Genomic DNA, 6,680 nt, shown 5'->3' on the forward strand with positions numbered 1-6,680 from the left:
CCGGGGTTTCTACTGTTTTCTTGGCAATGAACCTGTACAGCGAATATTTGCTAGCCGCACAACTTAATATGCCACGGAAACATTGAGCGGTTTTCTCTTTGTATTACTGGTATGGTATCAAGGTAGTACTGGCAAGGTAGTTTGACCCCACGACGACCTGCTCCCCAGTCTCCATGTAGGGAGCCGTCATTATTTACCGGTTGGGGGTCAGAGGAATTTCATCGGAAACTGAAATTTCGAGTAATCCCCCTGTCAACCCTGATGAATTTGAGTAACCCCCTCTCTAACACAGACATTTTGACTGACCCCCTCCCCAATTCAGAAAAGTCAAATATCAAGACATGTTATTGTAAAATTTGCAAAAATACAGCAATTAGCTTAGTAGGCCTAAGTGTTAAAGACTTCATATCCTGGTGTACCTGCTGGATTACATGTATCATCGGTTATCTCATGACGGTTGAAAAAGGTGAAACCAACAAAATAAAATTCAAAGTCACAACAAAATGTAGATATAAAAACTAACGTTATAACCAGTATTCAACAATTACAGTATTGTTTACGTTGGATTTGTATCATGGCAGGGTTTTCACGAAGATATCCGACAGGGCAGAATTTGAAGGTACAGGGGAGAGAACACGGGATAGGCTGTTGAGGAAAGTGTCAGAGGAGGTTTCTTTTGTGGAAAAAATTGAGAAATTGATGTGTGCAATGGTGAAGTATGGTGCAATATGAGAGGCGTTTTCAATTTGTGTCTTTAAGTAAAATTGTTAGAACACCCCAAGGGGAGAGCGCGAGAGGGGGTGCACCCCTATCACATCAAAAATTTGAGAAATTGGTGTGTGAAATGGTGCAATCTGAGAAGTGTTTCAATTCATTTTGCATTCAAAATTGATTAATCCCCCTTCTTTCAGTTCTTTCTCTCACATTTTGAGCACCCTCCTGTAGCTTTCAAATTTTTTTGTGACCCCAAGCCGTAAATAATAACGGCTCCCTTAGCTGCAGTGGTGGGCTGGTAAGTGCGGCTTGGGCCTCGCGCCTCTGTCGTGCGGCTTGCGCGATGCCCAAGCATAGCAAGGTTGTGTCTTTGGTACTGCCGCATCTAGATCAAGCCACGGAGGTGACTCGCTTCCGCCTCCAAGATCAAAGCCCTCATACAAATAAGTGCCATAGGCCTAATACGTTGACAACAGTCATCATGTACTTACCATGGTAGTCCCCCGTTCCCTCCTCCCCCTTGGTTTCGTTGTGTTTTATTTGGGGGAGGGCAAAACGTTTCAAACAATGTTTTGTGAAATGTAATTATATAGCTGTATAGGTGAACATTCTTTCAGTTGCAAAATATGGCGAAGTTGTCATGTCTGACAGTAAATGACTTTTTAAAGGAAATACATTAAACTCTACAACCTTGACAAATTTAATTCGTGCACCGTGATGGCAAATTTTGAAACCACAGGTCACTGTAAAAGAGACCATGAGTTGACGTTATTCAACTGCATTTGGCATTATTTTAGTATTAAAGCAAAAGAACTAATTTGTTTTAACACCTATAATATTATATGCGTAGTACATCCAACACGTTTTCATCATTTTGCCAAGCTTTCTCTTTCCTCAGTATATCAGGATGAGTGTCATCCCATCCCTAATGTCTGCGTCATACGGGTACTGACTCCTCATCTAAGGGTCATTCAGAGCGTGTTTCATTTTCTCAGGGAGTTGAAATCACAGGCATTCGACTCAATGCCAGCAAACCGTCACTGATGCAGCCACTAACTGGTTGCATCAGTGGCGGTTTGCCTGCACCATGGATGTACATCTATTCTTGTACATCCATGCCTGCATTGAGTCGAAAGCCTGTGAATCTGCAGAGCATGGCTGAAATCTGAAGAAGAAATTACAATCTGAAGAGGTTAATAACTGGTTGCATCAGTGACGGCTTGCTTGCATTGAGTCGAATGCATGTGGTTGAAACGGCTTCGTCCCACAGTGTTTAAGCCTTTGTTCCGTACCTTGAAGGACAAATAAACATAAGAACACTGATGATGTGCTTTCGACATAATACTTGACTTGTTTATAGTACAGGTATGTTAAATTAATAATAATAATAATAATAATAATAATTTATTCTTCTAAAGCGTATAACATAGAAATACACCATCTCTATACGCTGTACAGTTAAAATCTGAAAAAAATAGTTACACAACACAATAAAATACATACAATGCATTTGTTCACTAGTCTAAAAATATACAAAAAGGTAAAACAATTTAAAATTTAAAAAACATTTTGTCAGTAAGAAGTCTAAAAAGCTGTTTTAAAAAGGTAAGTTTTGACCTGCGATTTAAAATTATTAAAAATGTTGGTTGATCGAATGGCCTCTGGTAGCTTATTCCACAGCTTTCGGTTTAAACCACAGGCGTTATGTGGACCCGGGTAGTTTGTGAAAGTGTAGTTTATGCTGTGGGTTTATGCTACGTTCTGACGTACTGATACGTAGCCTGTGATTTGGCTACTTATCAGAACGTCGGAACGGAGCATAAACTACATTTTTACAAACCACTCGCGATCGGTCCACATAACGCCTGTGGTTTAAACACTATGATCAGATATTCAAATAGCTCAATAAATCGTGATACACAAGTAAGAATATAAAGGTGAGTAAAGACAATATGAGTGAAACAAGTTTGTCAGAATGTAGCAATGGACATCTTGAGAGAATAGGCAGGAAATGCCTCTCTAACATTCTGAATCATGCATATTTTACAACTAGTTAAACTGAAGGAACTGATTGTGATTGGACTTCTATGGTACATTTGTCACTCATTGTTCTGCTCATGCTGAAATTTTGATGAGCATTACATATTGAGAAACAGCTTATTTGCACGTTTAATTAATTTCTATAGTTAAGCCAGCCGTCAAAAGTGAATGCACTGAATTTGATCTAATTTGTAAGGTACATTGGTTTAACTTACATTGACCCTTGCTGGAAGTTTGATTAGCATGACATATTATAATGAGCTCATTTGCATATTCATGGTCATAGATTGATCTAGATGTGCTGGATCAAATCACCTTCATGGATGTCATATTCTCTGATTCCTTTTGAGAAACTTACATTTAAGAGACATTTTTTCAAAATTACCCTTTTATATATTCCAGTATTTCATGTAGCTATGTCTTAAATAGGTAATGTTATTCCTCCTCATCTTGATGATATGTGTCAAACATTTGGTATTAGATAAAACATTCACTTGTGAGGATTTGTATCTATATATTTATAGAGAAAGAGATTTTAGCTTTGAGTACTCTTGACGTACCAGTGAGAGCACAACTCCAAATATTTATCTCTTTCTTGTGATCAACAGAAGTGCAAAGAAAGGTCATAATCAGCACCACATGTATGTGTGGACATTTACATGGAAATGCATTACAATCAATCAAGTCCAAGTCGGATCCACCTGCAGACTTCTCACATGGATTATGGTGGGAATATCCTGGTGTCGTGATGTGTTTTCCATGTGTCGTGACATGCATCAGGCAGGTATACGGCTCTCATGGCTCAAAAATTAGTCTTTGATAAAGATTTCACGTGACATGATCTAACACTATAAGTAGAGAGTTTCTACAACTATGCAATAATAAATAATATGAGTTTTTTTTCACAAAAACATGCTTTCTATAGAATACTAAATTTTCCTATATATTGGACTTCTTTAGTGTTCTCGTTAAAACTCCATTAACTGTTAGTTTTGATTTATTTTTTAGTGTTTTTATTGCGTTTAACTTGTCAAACATCCTTTATATGTGTAAAGTAAACTTTTATTGTGAGCGACTGATTTTAATACAGACTAGAATTCATTTGTCAATAATAACATTGCCCAGGGTACGCAATATGTTGTGTTGGCATGACTGTTTTCAAGTTCAATTAGGAGATAGAAATAATGACAGTAAGAAATATATACTGGAACGAAAGAAATGACAGCGTTTAGTGTGATTATATTAGTGATCACACAGCTGTTTAATTGAAGTTTGTGGCTCCTTTAAACTGCTACGGTGACCGTAATTTCGAAATAAATCAGCTCGCAAATATGTGTGAACTTTTTTGCATCAATGATTTCAAATAATTTCAGTTGCATGAGTGGAACGGAATTTATGTCCATAGAATTACAGATTTGGACTGCGTAACCAGGACACGAGTCTCGAACACCAGATGTATTGCCAATGTACATAATTGTGCTGCAACGTTCTGTCAAATTGCAAAAATTTGGTTGTTCAGCATCTAGAATCCCGTGTATACTTCAGAGTTAGGGACAGACATGCAGAATGTATTATTGTACTGTCGGTACTTCCAAATGCTCTCTCACTTTTAACTTCTCAACAATGTAAAAAGTAACTGTTTCCTGACAGCGATTTTCAAAGGTCACAGGTAAATTTTGAAGTTCGCTCCGTTAAATGATACTTAAAACACTTGTTTCACACAAAATTTGATTTGTGAAAGAGTAGTCTTTTCACTTTAAACAAGCAATGATATTGAGCTTGCTTAAACACTTAATTTCCGGTTGCGTATCACTGACGTTACTTAAATAGGAAGTCAATAAAAGGAACATTTATTAATTTTAACTATAAATGGCAGGCAGCTTTTGATGATATAAGATATATAAAGTGATTTTCTACATTAAATTATGATTTTACTGTCATAAATCAAACCATGAATGAGATCATAAAATCCCGAGACTATAAAAGAGGAAAAACCCGACTGACACTTTCTCGAACGGATGAGACTTTGTGCAGCAAAGACATGAAAAATCTGCAAAACGCTGATGGGAAAAGGTATGGATGAATACTCATTTGCCTTTGATCAGTAATTTCATGAACTCATGCAGTGGCCAGTCATGTAGTACAAGGCTGTTTCACAAAATGTGACATGTAGTTATATCCTCAAGATTAATCAAGATACCATACTCAAATTGTACTTTTACTCAGTTGGTCAACTGAAATTTCGAAAATGAGCAGAACAAAAAAAAAGAAATCACCAAGAAATTTCTAGCTGATGATTCACATAAAAACTATACATGTCTTAAAAGCAAAACAAAATAATTTCTGCATCAATTCCTTTCAATTTTATGATTTGTCATTGCTATGTTTTGATATGCTTAATATCAAAATAAGGATGTTTTTATGGATGTACTTTATTTGATCTACAGATTTGGAAGACAGGTTTTTGAAATGGTTTGGTCAGAAAGTTGTATTCTATGCGATACTTCCTTTGGTTGAAAGTCCCCTCCTGCTAGTGCTTATGATGAATTTTGGCAACTTTGAAATAATGTTGTACCAACACAATAAAGAGCACATGCTGAATGCATCGCAACCTGACAGACACATGCAGAGCCTTCTTAGTTACAAGTTTTCAATGCCATCTGACACCACCAGAGTCATCTACACAATATCTCTGCCGATAATCATGGTGCTTGGTATCCTTGGTAACATGGCATTCATGTATGTGACGTCAAGGAACAGATCAATGAGAAGAATAGTGGTCAACTATTATCTGATGAATCTCAGCTTTGCCGATACAACTTTCCTGGTCGTGTCCATTCCAATGGAAATGTACTCTTTCTACATTAACACTTCAAGTCTGAACCAGGGTTACTGCTTCTGTGCCATTTGGACAATTTTCAGCATTGTTCCTCAGTTCACTTCCACATTCACCATCGGCATTATGAGTATTGAGCGCTACTATGCCATCTGCAACCCAATAAAAGCCCAGAAAGTGTGCTCGCGAAAACGAGCAATTATACAAATTGCAGTTGTGTGGACACTGGCCATCATTACCTCTTCAGTGTTCTTCGTGCAGTGCTTTTATGAAAACTTAGCCATGTACGTAGCCACTTTAATATTTCATATTACTCCATTTGTAATTACTCTCTGCATTGTATCTGTTCTGTACACGTTTGTTATTTTAAAATTGCGCCGACAGACTATAGAAATTGGTGTCATGGTAACAACTGGACAATTCGGACTACCATATTGTAATGAAAGAAAGCAAGTTGTGAAACTTTTGATAATCACCACTTTGATTTTCTTTACCCTACTCTTTTTGGAACATTTGCTGTATCTGCAAGCAATTTTCATTCACTTAGGTGGGCCTATTTTCCTGCACATTGATGCATTCTGGGAAATCTACCCTATAGCAAGCATTCTCTTGTACATCAATTCAGCCATTAACCCACTAATCTACAATGCAGTGAGTTCTAAATACAGAGCTGCTTTCAAGAAGACTTTCACAATGTGGTCGTGCTGCAGAATTTTTAGAAAGGACAGTATAACTCTTTCATCAATTAGGAGACAAAGTCATGTCAGTGTCATGTCAGATATTGTGGAACGGTGTCCCCCAGAATACATCAATGGAAATGAAGAAGAAACTCCAAGTTTATAAAAAAAGTCTAAAGTTTCCATAATAACTAACTGTCAATCATTCAATCAGTGTTTATGAGCTCTCCCTTCTCTATATCCATTATCTCAAGTGACAAACAATACTAAAGTTTACAATTTAAAAAAGATACTAAAAACTTTGGCATTATGCATTTATCCTGCAAAATGTTAATCAGTTTATCATAGGGGTGCTGACTTTACTTACAAAACAAACGAATAGTACATATAAGTACCTTTGGATCATACAATCA

Source organism: Ptychodera flava, chromosome 13 (genome assembly GCF_041260155.1).
Source record: "Ptychodera flava strain L36383 chromosome 13, AS_Pfla_20210202, whole genome shotgun sequence".
NCBI lineage: Eukaryota > Metazoa > Hemichordata > Enteropneusta > Ptychoderidae > Ptychodera > Ptychodera flava.